The 20,000-nt window shown below is 42.3% G+C and overlaps 1 protein-coding gene across 2 annotated transcripts in view; it reads right to left on the bottom strand.

Annotated features, from left to right (window-relative positions):
- The window catches only part of LOC143037632 (uncharacterized), a 119,636-nt gene that overhangs the window by 34,278 nt on the left and 65,358 nt on the right, over nucleotides 1-20,000 (bottom strand). Inside the window, exon 2 of one of the 2 annotated variants that reach the window (XM_076206165.1) lies at nucleotides 18,187-18,248. The exons of the other annotated variant lie outside the window; for it this stretch is intronic. The gene's annotated coding sequence lies outside the window, so the exon portion shown is untranslated. The remainder of the gene's footprint in view (nucleotides 1-18,186; nucleotides 18,249-20,000) is intronic. 2 annotated transcript variants of the gene reach the window in all.

The raw sequence follows: 20,000 nt of genomic DNA, 5'->3' as shown, positions 1-20,000 counted from the left end.
AGGAGGGCCCCGACCAATCCGCCGCCCAGCGCGGTATGTAACTACCAATGGCCATACAAGTTGGATATTCTATCATTATCATTATTATCATTATTGAATAACACACACACACACACACACACACACACATATATATATATATATATATATATATATATATATATATATATATATATACAGTATATACATATACCAAAAGCTTTGTCCACCTTACATGGGAGGTAGCCAAAAGACAAAGGCATAGAAACCACTCCCACCCATTCCATCGGTAACATATCCCACTCCTCTCCACCCTCTACCCTCCCTCTTATCTTGGCACCTCCTGGATGACGGGTCATCCCTGCATCTTGTCCACTGTCCTGGGTCAGAAGCAGTGTCGCAAGACACAGCACATCCACAGCAAGGCCGCTTCATTAAATCGGCGACCTCCCCTCTCCGTTCCCCCAAGGTGAGCTCTGCCGGGAGAAACTCGTTAGCGTCCCAGGTTTGGCACGCGTGCCAAGGGTTGCCCACCCATCACCTGGAGAGTCCCCGCTGGCTACCAGAAGCACTCCCTGATATTCTGACACAGTTTCGAGCTGCCGAAGACACGTGGGTTTGAAATCAGTGTCCACACGAAAACAAGTCTAAGGGACATAGGTAATCCGAGTGAATCAATTTTTACAAACGGTTAAACCAGCGATGGTAAGCATTTTCAAGACAGACGCTATCATATCACGCATTTCGGACTTATATATGAAAGAGGATGTTCAAGCGTTATATAGGGAAGAAATTATAAAAACATGCATACATATGTCGGCTTCAAAACCTTTGTTGTTGTTGTTGAATTATAGGCCAAAATTTTCTAAATATACAAATGCGCATTTGCAAGGCCTTTAAGCTTTTTCAATTTCATTAAATAATATTTCTAACAAAATAAATATGCCTATTCGTTTAAAATATTATTCAACATTTCTAGATATTTCCTGGTAGTGAAGTTATTTGTTCCAATAACGATTTTGCTGCCCGTTGTGACGTCATATACAAACAAATGAGGAACGGCTGGCGACTCTGCTCTTTCCCTGGCTACGAATCTTTAAGCAGAAGACTTAGTAACAGTGAAGTGAGGTTTGAAACAAAAGGCTGTTTTAATGAGAAAATTCGGCAGCTTTATAGACAGGGGCGATAGGTGGTAGGGACATGGAAATGCCTAGTGTAGGCCTTATGGTCTCTTGCAGTCTCTTCCTTTCTTATGTTCTTATAATGGTTCACATCCTGTTCTCTCCAGCATCCGATACCTTTGTATTTACGTTCTTTAGCCTCCTGGAGGGCCCGAGAACACCTGCCACTGATGTGGGTTCCCCACTTGTGAAACTCGAGAAAACAAACATTATGATTACCCACTCCCTGTACATAATACACATACACACAATACATATATATATATACACTATATATATATATATATATATATATATATATATATATATATATATATGCAGGATTATCACTAAAACACACGTAATCCAAAAAATTTGCCGGTAACAAAGGAAATCGGAAAGAAACAGAAATTCCCAAGCGCTTCCGTGTTATTCACATCTTCAGAGGAATACAGTATTCCCCTGGAGATGTGAATAACACGAAAGCCTTTGGAAATTACTGTTTCTTTCTGATCTCCTTTCTGGTTACCTACATATTATATATATATATATATATATATATATATATATATATATATATATATATATATATATATATATATATATATATATATATAGATGGCGTAGTTGGTTAGTTACTACGGCACTTGTCATATGATCGCTGAGTTCGAGTCCTCGGCAGTACCATATTTCAATTTCTGCATGTGGCCCCATTGGGTTTCCCGATGTTGATGGCTTAGAATTAAAATGCGTTGCGGTTAATATATATATATATATATATATATATATATATATATAATATATATATATATATATATATATATATATATATATATATATATATATATATATATATATATATATACATATATACACACACACTCATGTGTTTCCTTTGAGATAAATCATGTTTTCCAAAGATGTGCTTTGTGATGTCATGAATACCTATGGGCGGTGACTAGTATTTTCTGGTATCGTATTGCTATTGCCACGCCGCAATACCCATCCCTTCCGAAGATGTACTTCCTACGCTGCAGCTGTCATATAATATAACATCACTTCCTCTACTGACATTGCTAGCATAGCGTACCTTATGACGTCACCGAGAATAATGGCGACCTTTGATTGGCCACAAGTTCTGTGATCTGCGCTCTCATTGGCCAGAGACGCAACCTGAGGTCCGAAGTGCCGATATGATGTTGTGGATCCTCACATGACGACAAACTTGAGCAAAGCAAGTCTAAGGTGAACCTCACTCCTCCGAGATCTACGAGGGACGTACGGCACATTTGTTCTTCATGTGTCACAAAAGCTCATTCAGCCTGAATTAGGTTTCTGCCCTTCAAGTTCTAAGTTATCGTAATCAGTAAAACAGTAAACATGCATTTTCTTATATCCTAAGCTTCGCTTATTCGGAAAACTCGCTAATCCGGCACATGTCCGTTCGCAGGCTTGCCGGATTAGTGAGGTTCGACTTACCATGACCATTGCACTAAACGCAAACAAGAACTTGCATAACCAATATTATACTCCGACAATAAAGTAATGTCTTAGCACATTAGTAAAATTAAATTTCTATCTCACCGTCGGAAAAGAAGACACTAACGTCGAAAGTTCTGTATATTTCGATCACTAACTGTGATCCTCTTCAGCAGATTGAGGACATAGTAGAAGACATATACATATATATATATATATATATATATATCCTCTTCAGCAGATTGAGGACATAGTAGAAGACATATACATATATATATATATGTCTTCTACTATGTACTCAATCTGCTGAAGAGGATCACAGTTAGTGATCGAAATATAGAGAACTTTCGACGTTAGTGTCTTCTTTTCCGACGGTGGAATAAAAATTTAAGTTTAGTCCCAATCGAATTCTCTCTGCGTAAAAAGCGTACTTACTCGCTGTATCTTCCCGGCTGTTGTGCTACCGCAGTATGTCATAAACTGGAGTACCATACTATAGCAGCATGATGCATTGGAACATAAGTGTCATAAAGCAGTATATCAAAGGGTTATGCTATGATTTCCGACAATGTCAAAATCTTGCTATGCTTCGATGCATTGCCTTCGCTTCCAACGGTGTGGCGGAAGAGAGGGATAACCCTTCATCTACATACATGCATACATACATGTATGCATGCGTATATAGCCCGGTGGCAACCCGGCTCAAGGAAAATGGCAGGAGTAAAACGTGAGTACCCGTTTCAGTCATATGCGTCTTCTGGCGCATGCGCACCTTACTGGTTTTGCTCATACTAATGCCAGAGTCTAATTCGACTGTGAGTTCGGAGGAAAGGGAAAACATCTCCATCAATGGAGAATCTTCTTCATTTCCCACTCCGCCTCGCGATCAAAATAACAAAGGAGGTAATAGGGATTATGCAAGTCTCCTCCTGTTGACACGATGTTTACATTGCAAAAATAGAATTCTTTCCCCACGGTTCGCTACCTTCGACTTCGGCAACATCCGATTCCTTCCCACGACTGCACTTCCGGTGACGTCATGCCCCCCACCACCACCACCCCACGGTATTGATGTTGCGATTGTTCACATATAATTCTACACGAGATAATGATTTTTTACATTATGTCGACAAAAGTCAAGTCAACCGATCCATCAATCCGTTGCCTCAAGTCTCTCTTGCAGGAGACCCACGGCCCCCAGGTAACCGACAACGGCCATCACATTAGATCGTAAGTCACTTAAAGAAGAGATATGGTGTTGTTGTCTGGGTAAGACAAGAATGGGACAGTGTAGGACTCGTTTAGTTTCTAAGATGGCGACTAGATCCGAAGTAGTAGTAGTAGTAGTAGTAGTAGTAGTAGTAGTAGTAGTAGTAGTAGTAGTAGTAGTAGTAGTAGTAGTAGTAGTAATCTTATTTGTCATTGAGTCAAAATACATGAAGTGCAGATAATGAAAAGAACACATAGTTCGACATAACAATTACAATTGCTGACGATAACAGCTTATTTTCATTATAGTGATTTGAGTCTGTGACCATGCTTGTTGTGTTGGCACTATTCAGTGTAGAGTGACGGCCTGAAAATTGGGTTTCAGTGATTCTGTTCCAGGGGAATGGACCCTCTGGATAAGAATTCTACTCTTCTGTTGACATTCTTCTCTTCGGGCGCGTCAGCCATGTGTTGTCGTCGTGCACCACCGACCTTTTGTAAACACAGGATTTCGTCTGCATCTGGCAGAGGTCTACCACGGCCATGCAACATCTGGTGCGATCTTGCAATCTAGCCCCTCCCCCTCACACACACACACACACACACACACACACACACACACACACACACACACACACACAGAAGAGAAACAAGAGGACACGAAAAGAAGCTACAGAAGGACAGTTACAATAGACTTGAAAAAGAATAGCTTCCCACATAGAGTGACTGATGTCTGGAACAAACTAAACGGAGAAACAGTGAGTGCCAAAACTATACAAAATTTTAAGAACAAACTGGATGCGGAGAGATACGAGAACGGGTTACTACGAGCATAGCTCTCGTCCTGTAAAATACAACTAGGTAAATACACACAGTCACACACACACACACATCAATTCCTCTGCTTTTGAAATACCTCAAGTAGCTCTCCTTCTCTACATCCAGTATCCCCCATTGTCAAACTTTCCTCGTTTTACGTCGAAGGTAGGCCTACCCTCTTCTGTCTCTTAGTCTTACTCATCATCTCCCGTTAGTGTCTCCGCACAACACTTTAAAATTCTAATATGGACTGAAAATTGCACGTAACTTCATTATTCAAACCCCCACCCCCACCCCTCTCTCTCTCCCCCTGGTAAGCATAATAATAATAATAATAATGATAATAATAATAATAAATACTTTAATCAATTTGTAATGATATATACAAATTGAAACTCTTTGTGGATCCAGATCATTCAAAGTTACAGTTACAACACACATACAGTACAACCCACAATTAAAATATCTGTGACAGGGTAAGGTCACAGCATCGCAACTTAGCCGTCTCTGTTTTTTTCATGGAATCGTGGTTCTCCACATTTTTGTCACTCTGTAGCACCCTTTCCACGTGTCAGAATGCCGCACATGCCATTTACAAATCTGTCTTACTCAGACGGTACAATATTTGCCTTTAACACCATTTCAGTCTGTGCCGCTTGATTAGGCAATATGTCCTGATTATATTGTAGAATCTATAAGATTGTAGGTTGCAGAAAGATAAAATAATAATAATAATAATAATAATAATAATAATAATAATAATAATAATAATAATAATAATAATAATAATAATAATAATAATAATAATAATAATAATAATAACAATAATAATAATTGATTAAAAAAAAAATCCCAATCCGTTCCTTGGTTGGTTATCTTGTCCACAATACCCATTGTTTCTATCCTTGGGGGGCAACATTTCAGCGAAGAGAGTCGGAGAAGTGGTGAGGGAGAGCTTTAGAAAGGAGGGCAGCGGACAGGAGGGATATCTCAAGTTAAAAAGTGGTCAGTATTGTTTTTTTTTTTGAGCGGAGATTAATCTCCACTCGTAAAGGAGAGCTGTGTGACTGTGGTCTGTATGGATATCACTAAAGTTCACGAAATATCAACTGCATAAAATTTGGGTAGTCAGTAGTCCACACGGGGATCCTCTGGTTCAGAGGCCCTGGTCTACGCTACAGTACATACCCCGAACACCCTTTGCCCGACCGCAAAGAGCGACTCCAGGCGCCATCTGTTATCAGACAGAGGAAACACAAATCTGTCATCTGGCTGAACACGAATCTACAACCTTCGTGTTCCATGAACGAATCCTCACAGGTACAAAGGTGCAACTTCTTCCCAAAATTGAAACGAGGACAAGCCCCATTGTATACCAGATTTATGCAAACATAACTTTTATTGTTGATGTATTAATACAATTCTGGTTATGAAAAATTGGTTTAAATACAAGGGAAGTACTCTATAATCCTACCTTTAACACTAAAAAACTAAATATACATCTGCATAGTTTCTAGGGATCGTAGGCTACGTTCGGGTGTGTGCGAGCGTTGATGAGTATGCGGAGGGGGCAACTTGCTGCTAAGCGTCCATACTGCTAATGACCCCACCTCCTGTCTTCCTTTACCGAAGGTTACTCGCTGAATGACAAAACGTCTTGCACAAGTGGGCACTACCAGTGCTGCCTTGTGCGTTGATGAGCAACTATGCGGCGACCAGAGGGTACAAGGACTAGGGGACGGGGAAGAAGGGGCGCATAGAGAGAGACGGGGAGTGTGCGACATAGGAAAGGGGGAAAAGGGGGAGAAAAAGGGAATGGGGTGGGTACAGGAAGTGAGAGAAATATGTCACAGTTTTAGGTAGAGAAAACATCAGGTGGAGAAAATGGATTGAGGAGTGAATAGGAAAGGGGGAAAGGGAGAGATAAGAAGGGAATAGGGAAGTGAGAAAAATATGTCACAGTTTTAGGAGGTGAAAATATCAGATAGAGAAAATGGGTTGAGGAGTGGATAGGAAAGGGGGAAAGGGAGAGAGAAGAGGGGAATCGGGAAGTGAGAAAAATATGTCAGTTTTAAAAGAAAAATACGTCATACTTTTAGGAAGAGAAGACATCAGGTAGAGAAAATTGGTTAGGGAGTGAATAGAAGGGTGAAGGAGAAGAGGGAGAAAAAGGGAATCGGGTGGATGTAGGAAGTGAAAAAAATGTGTCACAATTTTAGGAGAAGACATCAGGTATAGAAAACGGGGTGGGGGTAGTGAATAATTAAGGATGAAGGCGAGCTGGAAGCAACACCAAAGTCTGGAAGCATTCATGAGTTTGATCAGCGTTTCTTTCCCTTTCCCGATCTCAGCATCCCTAGTACCCAGGAACAGGTTGTCCCGCAGCCCCTAACACCTGGTTACTGAGGCAACACCTGCAACAGCACTACCTACAGGGAACGGCGTTTTCGATCTGCACCCACATTAAGGGCGCGTTCACACTACAAGCGGAGCGGAGAGGAGCGGCATTAACTGTTACGTAGTTTTGAATGTACAGACGCTCAGGTGTTCACACTACAAGCGGAGCGGAGAGGAGCGGCATTAATTGTTATGTAATTTTTGAATGTCCAGACGCTCAGGTGTTCACATACAAGCGGAGCGGTGAGGAGCGGCATTAATTGTTACGTAGTTTTTAATGTACAGACGTTCAGGTGTTCACACTACAAGCGGAGCGGCACGTTCAAGAAATGCTGGCATACTTTTGACGCTCGGCCGCTAGCGGTTCTCCATCACTCTACCCATGGCCAAGAGGATATCTCCCAATGCTTTCCAATAACCGTGGGTGTCTACGGACGCTTTCACACGTCACGTGTGTGTGTGTGTGTGTGTGTGTGTGTGTGTGTGTGTGTGTGTGTGTGTGTGTGTGTGTGTGTGTGTGTGTGTGTGTGTGTGTGTGTGTGTGTGTGTGTATTCACTTGGTCTTTGGATCACGTGTTGGACTCGTGATCAACAGATATTTTCCCTCCTGGAAGAGAGCTCAGAGCTCGTAGGTTCGATCTATGGGTAATGCTATGACCTTGCACACACACACACCCCAACTCCCCGCCCACGAGTATGTATGTGTGTGTGTGTGTGTGTGTGTGTGTGTGTGTGTGTGTGTGTGTGTGTGTGTGTGTGTGTGTGTGTGTGTGTGTGTGTGAGAGAGAGAGAGAGATAGAGAGAGAGAGAGAGAGAGAGAGAGAGAGAGAGAGAGAGAGAGAGAGAGAGAGAGAGAGAGAGAGAGAGAGAGAGAGAGAGAGAGAGAGAGAGAGAGAGAGAGAGAGCCCCCCATGGTTATTGGAAAGCATTGGTAGATACACGACGCCAGACATCCAAACCTGGTTCATGACGTACCACAGCTAAGAATGTTCGTCTTTCGCTGTTGAGTAATCGGGACATTTCTGTCTGCATGAACTCCCTTTAGAAAGAAAGTACTCTTTCTCTCGTTGTAGGCAAAACTGAGTTCTTGTCCTGGACAATCAGAGACATGCTCACCACTCTGACGAATCACGGGTCAGGTTTGCGTGTCGTCGGTAAGAACGCATAAAGGTTTGTGAAAGAGTACCCCCCCCGGGGGGGGGGAATATCAAGCTCTTGGGGGGGGGAGGTGGCGACCTGAGAGTCGTCTGAGAGCATCGGGAGGGTAGATAACACATCGCCACATCCCGAGGGCAAAGAATTTTTTTTCATCTTCCAATGTTTTTTTTTTTTTTTCGAAATTTGGGAGTGAAGTATCACTCCCACAAATAAATGAATAAATAAATAAGAACATAAATAAATAAATAAATAAAGTCTTCCCCCACCGCCTCCACCTCTCGCCCCCCCCCCCCCAAACCCCCGACAAGTTTCTCCGGCGTCTACAAGCGGTGAGACCTTCTGCAGCCAGGTGTTCCCGCCGTCTCCTCTCCGCTCGAAGATGGCACTGGATCTTCTCAGCTCAAAACACTCCAAAAAGCTCACTCTCTTGCCGTCAGGATTTTACCAACAACATCGACCGGGAAAGTCGTGTACACAGGCTGTCGCTAAAAGGCAGTGGGCAGGACGTGGCGTTTAGAGAGCTTTCGGGAGCGAGGGAGGGAGGGAGGGAGAGGGAGGGAAGGAGGAAGAGGGAGGAAGAGGGAGGGAGAGAGAGAGAAAGGAGAAAGAGAGAGAGAGAGAAAGAGAGAAAGAGAGAGAGAGAGTGAGAGACAGAGAAAGAAAAAGATAGGGAGAAGATGAAAGGGAGAGAGAGACAGAGGCAGGAGAAAATGAAAGAAGTAGATGGAGGAAGGGGTACAAAGTTAAAGAAAAGAGAAAGATATAGAATGAGAGACAGAGGGAGGATGAGAAAGAGAAAGGGAGGGATAAAGGGAAAGAGGGAGACAGAGGCAGGAGAAAATGAATGAAGTAGATGGAAGAAGAGGTACAAAGACAAAAAAAAGAGAAAGATATAGAAAGCGAGATAAAGGGAGAAAGAGAAAGAGAGAAAGAGAAAGAGAAAGGGAGAGAGAAAGGGAGAGAGTTATGAGCCTGGGCCCATGAAAGAATGTGGTACTCGGGTGAAAAGTAGGGTACCTGGAGGGGGAGGAGGAGGAGGAGGAGGAGGATGGGAAGGAGGACGATGGAAAGGAAGAGAGGGTGGATTAGGATGACAGGGGAGAAGAGGAGGGAGAGGGAGAAGAGAGAAGGGAAGCAAGGATTAGGGTTAGGAAGAGGATTGGGAGGAGGAGGAAAATAACATAAGAGGAAGATTAGTAGGGCAATGAAGGAGAACGACTGAGGAGTATGAGGAGTGAGGAGGAAAAAAGAAGGAGGTGGTTAAAGACAAGAAGAAGGAGGGGGATGGAAGGAGGGGAGGAGAAGGAAAAAGGACAATGGCGATAGTTCTCAACACAAATCAGGTATACAATATTTGCACTAAAGTCACCCCTGAACACTTATTGTTTTCTGTGTATAGTATAGCAATACAGAAAACGAACCTCAGCTCCACAACGAAGCAAGGGTAACTATATTATTAACATACTAAAAGATTAAAGACAAGTTATAGTAAGTTTATTTGGCATTGCATCAATATACATGAATTGCAGATAATGAAAAGAACACATAGTTCGAAATAACAATTACAATTGCCGAGAATAACACAAAAAAGCATGTAAGCTTATTTCCACTGTATATTTCAACGCGATTTTTGCGTTTCTACATTTTTTACAAGATTCGACAACACAATATTACAATAGAAAATGTTTAAGATCAAGATATACAAATATCACTAATGCAAAAATGGGGTTGCATACAATTTTTTGCAGGTAATTATATTCGTCCTACTTTTAGGGTTAGCAGATCACGGGCCCAACGCGTGATCCAAGGCCATGGTGAATTGTACACACACACACTGCTCAGCATACAGTTCTCTCTCTCTTTTGAGGGGTGACTATACTACATTCGAGAGGGTCGCGGTCATACCTGGCGTATGCGCCCAATTGAGGTAATACCAGGGCCGTAGCCACGGGGGACTAGGGGGTGGGGGGCTTAGTCTCCCCAAAATCCAATTAGCCCCCAAATTGATTTTTGACAATTTATAGTTTCACCCAACCAACGAATTTGATATGTGGCTTATGTGTTTCTGGTGAGAAATGTTGTGATATGAACGATGGTGTACATCATTTCCGTCGCAACTGCGTACTTTTCAAGTAATTGATTTTTACTCAAAAGTATTATAAATATAACACACCGGAAAACTTACAAAAACTAAGCTAAGTTTATGGTAAATTTGTGGTACATGATGTATATACATAAAATATAAAATTGTAGCTATCATTACAGGCATGTTAAATATTATCAATGATTACATATATATAAATATATATATATATATAAATATATATCTATATATATATATATATATTATATATGAAAAGGAAAGACAAGTGTATTCTTCCTTCCTTTTCATGAAAATTTTCTTAGTATTGTTAACCTACTCATATATATATACATATATATATATATAATATATATATATATATATATACATATATATATATGTGTGTGTGTGTGTGTGTGTGTGTGTGTGTGTGTGTGTGTGTGTGTGTGTGTGTGTGTGTGTGTGTGTGTGTGTGTGTGTGTGTGTGTGTGTGTGTGTGTGTTTGTGTGTTTAGCCTGGCTGGACAAAGATACCGAACCAAACTATTTCACATTTATTTCGTCTGTATGTTTGCAAATTATATGTACGGGTATGAATATATAAATGCATAAATACATCCATATATAGCAGACATGCCTATATACATATACCAAAGGCTTTTTTCCCTTATAAGGGAGGTAGCCAAAAAACAAAGGCATATATAATGCCTACATATGTATATATTGGTGTATATATTTTCTTTTATATATAAAACGTGTACATATACACACGTGTGCTCAGAAAAATATAAATGTGCTTAAACATATGCGCAACTGTCAGAAAAACTGTCGGTGTGTTGATGACTTTGCAACGTTAGATCTTGAGTTTCAGCTCGTGTCCACACGCTGGCGAGGGAAATCGGATTGCAAATCCTATTTGCAGCATTAAACCCCAAAGGGGGAATTCAGACCTAAAGCTTGATGAAGCGACGAATCGGTCGTTAAGCCGAGTTAATTCGACTCTGGGTTCGAGGTCAGCGGGACGAGCCTGACGAGTGCCAAGACGTGAGGATTATTTGAAAGTGCCAGGTCACGGTGCTGGGTCACAGTGCCTGGTGACGATGGTAGGTCACAGTGACATGTTACGGTGCAAGGTCACGGTGGCAGGTCACAGTGCCAGGTCAGGGTGCTGGGTCACAGTGCCAGGTGAAAATGGCAGGTCACAGTGACAGGTTACGGTGGCAGGTCAAAGTGCCAAGTCAAGGTGGCAGGTCACAGTGCCAGGTCATAGCGGTAGGTCACAGTGCAAGGTCACAGTGACAGGATATAATGCCAGGTCACGGTGCAAGGTCACATTGCCAGGATATAGTGTTAGGTCACTGCGCAAGGTCACAGTGACAGGATATAGCACCAGGTCACAGTGCCAGGTTTCAGAGTCAGGTGACTTCATCCTTCAGTGCCACGTGACCTCATCCTTCCCCGTCGTGTCGAGCTTGGACAGAAGGATGGACTGTTACAAGTTAAAATTGTTCAGCATTCTACTTTTGACCGACTGGCGATTCATCTGAAACCACAAAAGAGCGCTGCTTGATTCTGGTCAACAGAAGCGTCAATACCGTCCCTAGAACATCGACATGGAGACGGAGCCCATGTAGGGCCAGCTATTCGGAGGGAAAGCGTAAGATTCGGTTGCATTTGTATCCGTGATGTAAATGGGTGCATTTTTTTTTTCGGGCGTCCACTGTATTTCGTAAGCGTGTAACTGGAAAACAGATGGCGACCAGGCCGAGGCCGGCCGCGGGTAATGTTGTTGCGTCTTCGAGGCAGTGTTGGCATTCCGTCCACCACCGAAACGTCAACAGAGGAACATAAGAACGGGGGAGACTGCAAGGAACCATCAGGAGAAAGCGATCCCTGAGAAAGGGAGGGACCAAGATGACATGCCTGGCCTGACCTATGGCAACCCATACTTAGAAAAATAATAATAAATAACTAAATAAATGAATAATCAATAAATAATCTAATAAATGAGTAAATAAAAATAAATAACTAAAAATGGAAAGGGCTTTTTCCAGGAGTCCGTGCCAAGGAGGGTGCAAGTATCAAGACTAAAATCAAACTCTATGGGTGATTCCAAGACAACCTACTGAATGACATCGGGTTCAACGTCATAAGAATAACAGATAAAAGATAATAAATCGATGAATAAGTGAATAAGTGAAAAATAATAACAATGATAATATCAATAATGAAACAATGAATATAGAGATGAAATAACAATATTGATCATTACCATGATAATGATAATGATGATGATGATGATGATGATGATGATGATGATGATGATGTTTATCGGGGTAGGATCCTTCTATATTTTCTGTATCATCTCTAATAAACGGGGGCAGATACTTTCCCTAGTCAGGTACCCACGTGATATCACGTTGCTCTTCTCTTTGGTTAAAAGATGGATGAGTGCAATATTTTTTATAAGCCACCGTCTTCTTTTTTTGCCCCCTCCAAGGAAACTTTCCTCACGTTCCCTCTCTAACATCGAAAGGAAATGCGGGGCTTTGGAAGTGCCTTTAGTAAGTGAATGACACAATCTACTCGAAACCGACTTCGACTTAGATCCTTCTCACGAGAACGACGTAAGTCGAAACCTGTTTCGATTAGAGCGTTCTTCGTTTGATCGAAACCGGCCTCGACTTAGGTCCTTCTCACGAGAACGACGTAGGTCGAAACACGTTTCGATTAGAGCGTTCTTCGTTTGATCGAAACCGATTTCGACTTAGGTCCTTCTCACGAGAACGACGTTAGTGGAAACATGTTTCGATTAGAGCGTTCTTCGTTTGATCGAAACCGGCTTCGACTTACGTTCTTCTCACAAGAAGGACGCAAGTCGAAACCTGTTTCGATCAGAGCGTTCTTTGTTTGATATTGAAGGCACTTCTGGAGTCCCTTCGTCTTCCCATGCAAATTTATACACGTGTATAAACTGCTGAAGAGGACCACAGTCAGTGGTCGAAATATACGGTTTACTCTGTATCTCAGCTTATATTTCTCCGAGAGTGGGTTTAAGTTTTATTTTATTATACACGTGTGTTATGACTGACCTGAACACTATCAATCCTTCCGCATTTTGATCCTGATAGACTTCTGATGAGAGCCTGCGAAACATTAGTTTCAATTATTCAGTTTAAAATCTCGTAGCTTCGTGTTTATCGAAGTTCATCCCAAACCTTCGTGTAGTAAAACGAGCGAAATTTCCTGGGATTTTTTCATTCCGTTCACTAAGTACGCGGTTGTCGAAATGGCTTCTACCTACACCTTGACATTCGTGGGCCATTATCAAACAGCCAATTCCACATGCGGGCGGATTGATAAACTATGTCATAGATATAAGATTGGTCCACTATATTTTGGGGGTCCACAAGTGAGGACGACGTTGGACAAAGAGGGAATAAAAATAATATACACAGACTCACCGTCTAGAAAGAGCAGCTTTGAACTGCCGAGTGTACAAGCGTACCCCTCGCCTACGAAGATAATATTCATGAATGTTTGTAGGTATATAATTATCTAATCAGAGATGATAGATAGTTAAGATACCAACTGTCGGCCATCCGGTGCGTAACAGTTTTGGTTTCGTGAGCGTCAGGCATATGAAGGCAATTTTGCGAAACGACGTCTAAAGCCAACTTCGCCCACCGCGTAGTCAGTGAATGGGACAAACTTCCCGCAAAGACCATCGGTGGAATGTAGTCCACAGTTTCGAGGTTTTGAAATTCACTTGAAGGAACGCCTAAGCAATAGGCTGTAGCGTCTGTCACTTGGTTATTTCTATCTTTTATTTTTATTTATTCTTTTTTTTTGGGGGGGGGAGAGGAGGGGTCTGAGTGTTGTTTACGCTCTCTCTCTCGTCCCCCCCCTCTCTCTCTCTCTCTCTCTCGCTCTTTAACTTTCTTCACTTTGCCATTATAATTATTGTTACCGGATTTTTTTGTGACGACGCATTTCCGCTATACATGACAGAACAAGTACAAAATAGTACAGATGGTTCAGCTGACAGATGGTAGGAGTAGCGTCAACAATACTGAACAACATTATCATCATTACTACTATTATCATTAGTAGTTGTAGTGGTCGTAGCAATAGTATTGTTGTTATTACTACCATCAACATTACTATTAGGTCATATTATCATTACATCTATTGTAAGCCCTTATAGTTTGAGTTCTTGATCATCTGTTATAATTTCCAAACCGTTTGAGACCACCCTGGTGAGATACAAAGGCTGCACCGTCCCTCAGGGGGAATAGGCCGGTGGTCCTGCATTGACTCACAGCCTAAACACTCGTACATCTGCACTGCAATATGATGTATTTTACAGCATGGGAAACTTATTCAATTTACATTAGATACGTAGAAAGGAAAATCATCAGTTTGGTGACTATTGACCGTAGTCACGTGATAATAGAAGAACGGACATCAGTCTATTCAGTCCTTGACACAATGTTTTGGCATACTAGAACAGAAGTGTTTCCCAGAAGGTCCCTTCTCCGATTCCATTGTCCTTCTTTGACTCGGAAGTCAAAAACTGATAAGGTCACGCGGAATGTATGGACAACCACGTCATAGGGAAAAAAAAACATTATTTCACCCAAGTCACGGGTTCGAGTCCCGCACTTCTCTCCCATTTCTAGAAGTGGTTCTTACCGAAGCGTATTGGGCAAAGGGGATGGCTTCGGCCGCAGCTACTCAGCGTCTCCTGGCGTAAGCTCCTCGTCTTCTTCGTAACGTTCAACACGGTATTTGACACTTTAGTCTAGGTCAGTGGTTCTCAATCTGGGGTACCTCAGCTCAGGTACCCCCCCCCCATGGGGTACGAAACCTTGAACGGGGGGTGGGTGGGTACGAGACATGATAGCCCCAGTGCAATGGTGCTGTATATTTACAATGAGAAAGCAAATCAAGGTTTGTATCACTATTTCTTAACATATGTTTGCATTGCATTTGTATTGGATGGGGGTACGAGACATGACAGCCAGTGCGATGGTACTGTACGTTTACAATGAGAAAGCAAAGCAAGGTTTTCATCATTAATAATTTTCATAGGTTTGCATTGTATTTGTATTGGGTGGGGCTACGAGGACATTTTCTGAGATATCTAGGGGTACTAAGGGCAATGAAAAAAAGGTTATGAACCACTGGTCTAGATGCCCCGACTGCCGTCAAAAATTATAAAAAAAAATCTTACTCATTAATTACTAGTATATCTATTTGTTTGTTATTTAGAATAACATCTTGATTTAGTGTGAATCATTTGGTACCTCGGTTTGGTACCTTCTCTTGTGACGCTGCAAAGATCCTAATTGGAGAGTCACTATCTATTTCTTATGTTCTACTTCTTCATTTACTGTTTTTGACTTGTTTGTCTATTTCTGTTTGTTTGTATGATTGTTTGTTTGTTTGTTTGTTTGTTTGTTTACTTCATTTTCCAAACGAGGGTTTGGGTGTCTCTCCTGTGCGTGTCCAGATACGATCTTGCTGGGGAGAGAACACGAGGAGAAAACGCCCACAATGCCGTGAATGGGCAAGAGAAAGCTGGAAATGGAGAGATAGAGGGAGAACATAAACACCAAGGAAAGAGAGACAGGGAGAGAGAGATTAGAGAAAAAGGAGAGGAAGAGGTGGGAGAAAGAGTTTGGGGTGAGAGATAATGGAGAGATAGAGGGAGAACATAAACACCAAGGAAAGAGAGACAGGGAGAGAGAGATTAGAGAAAAAGGGGAGGAAGAGGTGGGAGAAAGAGTTTGGGGTGAGAGATGATGGAGAGACAAGAGAGGAGGGCGAAGGGTGGGAGCAATGGGAGACAACGCAGAGATACAAGGCCAAAGAAAGAGGGAAGGGAATGATGAAAGAAGGAACACAGGGATGGAGGAATGATTGAAGAGAAGGAAAGATATGGGAAAGGGGAGATGGAGAGGAGGAGGAGGAGGAGGAGGAGGAAAAGGAGGAGAAAGAGAAGGAGGAGGAGGAAAAGGAGGAGAAAGAGAAGGAGGAGGAGGAATAGGAGGAAGAAAGGAGGAGGAGGAGAAAGAGAATGAGGAGGAATAGGAGGAAAAAAGGAGGAGGAGGAGAAAGAGAAGGAGGAGGAGGAGTTGAAAGAGAAGGAGGAGGAGGAGGAGGAAAAGGAGGAAGAAGAAGGGAAGAGGAGAAGAAGGAGGAGGAAGAGAAGGAGGAAGGGAGGAGGAAGAGAGGAGGAGGAAGGGAGGAGGAGGAAGTGAAGAGGAGGAAGGGAGGAGGAGAAGGAGGAGGAGGAGGAAGGGAGGAGGAGGTAAAGAATGGGAAGGCGCGGAAACGATCCGTAACAATCAGTTCATCTGAACTTGACCAAGATCTTCATCGTTAACGATGCTGAACAGATGGTCTGTAGTTCACACAATCCCATTAGCCCGTGTGGAGTACCAGTTTCAAAGATTGATGGTACCCCTACGGACCAGGGACACGTAACACACTTTTATGGGCGGAAACTCGTGAACTCGAAAATATGTTTAGGAAATACATCGAAATGACATCGATCCTTTCTGGTTCACGATTTGCAAACATCTCTTCGGCGTGACATAGTCTCCGAAGAAGAAAGAAACGTTGATTATTTATTTATCGGAGACAAAGTCACATCTAATATCGTTGAATTACATTCTCTCGCCATTTCTTGTTTCTCTACATGTAATTCTATTTGTTCACTCATTTATATGTTTACATACATGACATAACATAAGAATGAAGGAGACTGCAAGAGACCATAAGGCCTACACTAGGCAGTTCCATCATATCAGGCCTACACTAGGCAGTGTTTCGCTAATTAAATTCTTTGCTTTCCATTTTCTTTTCCATTTTCTGCAAATGTATGCATTTCGCCAAGACCTTCCCTTCAACAGCTGAGGATGTTTTTTTTTCGTTTGTGACTCTTCGCCAAAATAAACCTGAACAGACGAAAATGATCTCCTGGCAGACACTCCCGACTGGCACAAGAACCGAAGTGGTCAATATCAGACGGTGGCAAGGACACGAGATAAACAGAGAGGCGGACGGGGGTAGGGGGGGTAGAGAGATAAGGAAGGAGAGAAAGAGAGAGAGGGAGGGAGAGAGAGAGAGAGAGGGAGGGGGGGGAGAGAGAGAGAGGAGAGAGAGGGGAGGGAGAGAGAGAGGGTGGGAGGGAGGGAGGGAGGGAGGGAGAGAGAGAGAGAGAGAGAGAGAGAGAGAGAGAGAGAGAGAGAGAGAGAGAGAGAGAGAGAGAGAGAGAGAGAGAGAGAGAGAGAGAGAGAGAGAGAGAGAGAGAGAGAGAGAGAGAGAGATTGGGAAAGATAGGTAGAGAGACAGACTGTGAGAGATAGGGAGAGAGAGACAGACAGAGAGGGGAGAGATAAAGAAAGAGGTAGAAAAAGAAAGGGGTGGAGAAAGGAGAGAGAGGGGGAGAGAGGGGGAGAGAGGGGGAGAGAGATGCGGAGAGAGTGGGAGATGATGGCGGAAAGAGAAAGTCTTACGTAATGACTGTCGAGAGTTCAGACGTGGTTGTGGCCCCTGTGAAGGCATGCATGATGTCGACCTAAGCTAACCTCCAAGCAGAGAAAACCAAAGAATCAAAGGCAAAGCTAAAGCCAGGATAGCGATAACGGCAGTTGTGGAGTTGCTGGCGTCCAGCTGCTAGGCTCGCGCCTGCCAAGACGGCAGCGGCGGCAGCGCCCGTCGGAAATGACCACAGTGGGCAGCAGCAGGAGGGAGGGAGGGAGGGAGGGAGGGAGGGAGGACAAGAAAGAGAGAAAGCTGAAACTGCTGGTGCTAGTGCTGGTGCCGCCGCCTTTCGCTGAAGGAAATGAGGGTTCACCTACTCAACTGTACCCACTCCCCACTCCCCACTCACCTGATCACAGTTCGCAGCAGCTGGCTCGAGTTGTGCCAATCCCGCTCATGGCCGGCGGCGTCCTGAAGCCAAAGAGAATTGCAAAAGTAAATCAAGCGATCGTGAGAACTATGAAGACCTGGAAACAAAAAAATCCGAACCGCAAAGATCCCTTGGTCTACAAGAAATGAACATCACATAAAATGAAAGTGAAGCTAAAGGCTTAGTCCACAATCTTCTTACAAACTTCACTACATATACGTACATTACATAACACATACATACAGATAGACATACATATATTACGTGTATTTGTGCTTATATACGATGCATATTAAAAAATGGGACGGGAGGAATGGATATTGGAACCAAGTGAAACGTTAGTATCTAACTATGTTATCTTTCTTCTGGATGAAATGAACGGAAGAAGATTTCATCTGCAAGGCGTGGCAGTGCACAGAAAAACAAAAGTATCCAATAAAATTCAAATGAATACGACTGAACGCTTTCTTCTTTTACTTCTTCTCCTTCTTTGGAAGGTGGAAAGCATCTACGAAGTAATCGCGTAGAATCAACGAAGGCGAGACATTCGTAACTTCACTAATAATAAGATATATTACTCTGATTTTTTTTTTTTTTTCTAAACAAAAGTGAAAAATTATATTTTTCCTTTTGCCCGCGGGTTTTAGTTTACAATCATTTTCTTAGATTTCCAAGACCCGATTTTATTTGTCTTTTCATCAAAAAATTAGTAAGTGGTTACGACTCCCTTATCTTATCTGTAAGCTATGCTCGTGATAGTTTACATGATGTAATGTTTGTTGTGGCCTTGCTGACCCTGCTTACGTGCCCTTTTGCTGTTCAGTCACTCTGATCGGTTGCCTACAAGGATAGAAGCGCCAGTGAACCAAAGCCACGGGGTTCAGATCACCGATTCGGTTTTCACTTTTCAAACTATTCGCTCTTGTGTATGTTTGCTCAGTTCCCAAAGGAAAGTGATTACATACTAAGAGCCAAGTTTCTTGTAACAAAGCACAACAAAAAAGCTTTAGTTTCTTGCAACAAAAAAGCTTTAGTTTCTTGCAACAAAACAACAAAGTTTTAGTTTCTTGCAACAAAACACAACAAAAAAGCTTTAGTTTCTTGCAACAAAACACAACAAAAAAGCTTTAGTTTCTTGCAACAAAACAAAAAAGCTTGAGTTTCTAGCAACCAAACAAAACAAAAAAGCTTTAGTTTCTTGCAACAAAACACAACAAGAGCTTTAACTTGCCTAGAAACTGATTAGAATCCAGAAACATTCCGTCACCAAAAGCGTTCGACAGTTTCATATAAAAAAAAATATCTCGCGATTACGGCAACCATGAACAGCAATGCGCGACGCCAGACGTTCGATGTCACTCAATTGGTGGTGTTTGTGGAACTCCCACGGAGGAGTTGGATAACTCATAATTATAACGGAAGGGGGGAAGGGGGCTCAGTATCATTATGGCAACCAATTAATGTCCATTTCATCGCTCAAATTTCTCACTTTGGAAAAGAGAGAATACTAATACCAGTATTCGCATTCACATAAAAAACATCACGGTATTAGTCTTGAAGAGGAGGAAACTGCAAGATAAAATGATCCGTCACTCTCAACAACTTTTAGATATTTTTCTAAAACAAATATTAAGGCATCCTGCCCCCTCCCCCCAATTCCACAACTGAATACGAACTATAAATCTTTCCCGTGGAACTCCATGAACACGACTAGTCAAGTGACCCATGCCTAGCACGTATATGTATATTATATATATATATATATATATACATAAATATAATATATATATATA

This window comes from Oratosquilla oratoria, chromosome 22 (genome assembly GCF_046742065.1).
Source record: "Oratosquilla oratoria isolate Oo_2021 chromosome 22, ASM4674206v1, whole genome shotgun sequence".
Lineage (NCBI taxonomy): Eukaryota > Metazoa > Arthropoda > Malacostraca > Stomatopoda > Squillidae > Oratosquilla > Oratosquilla oratoria.
This window is presented reverse-complemented; position numbering and strand designations above follow the sequence as displayed.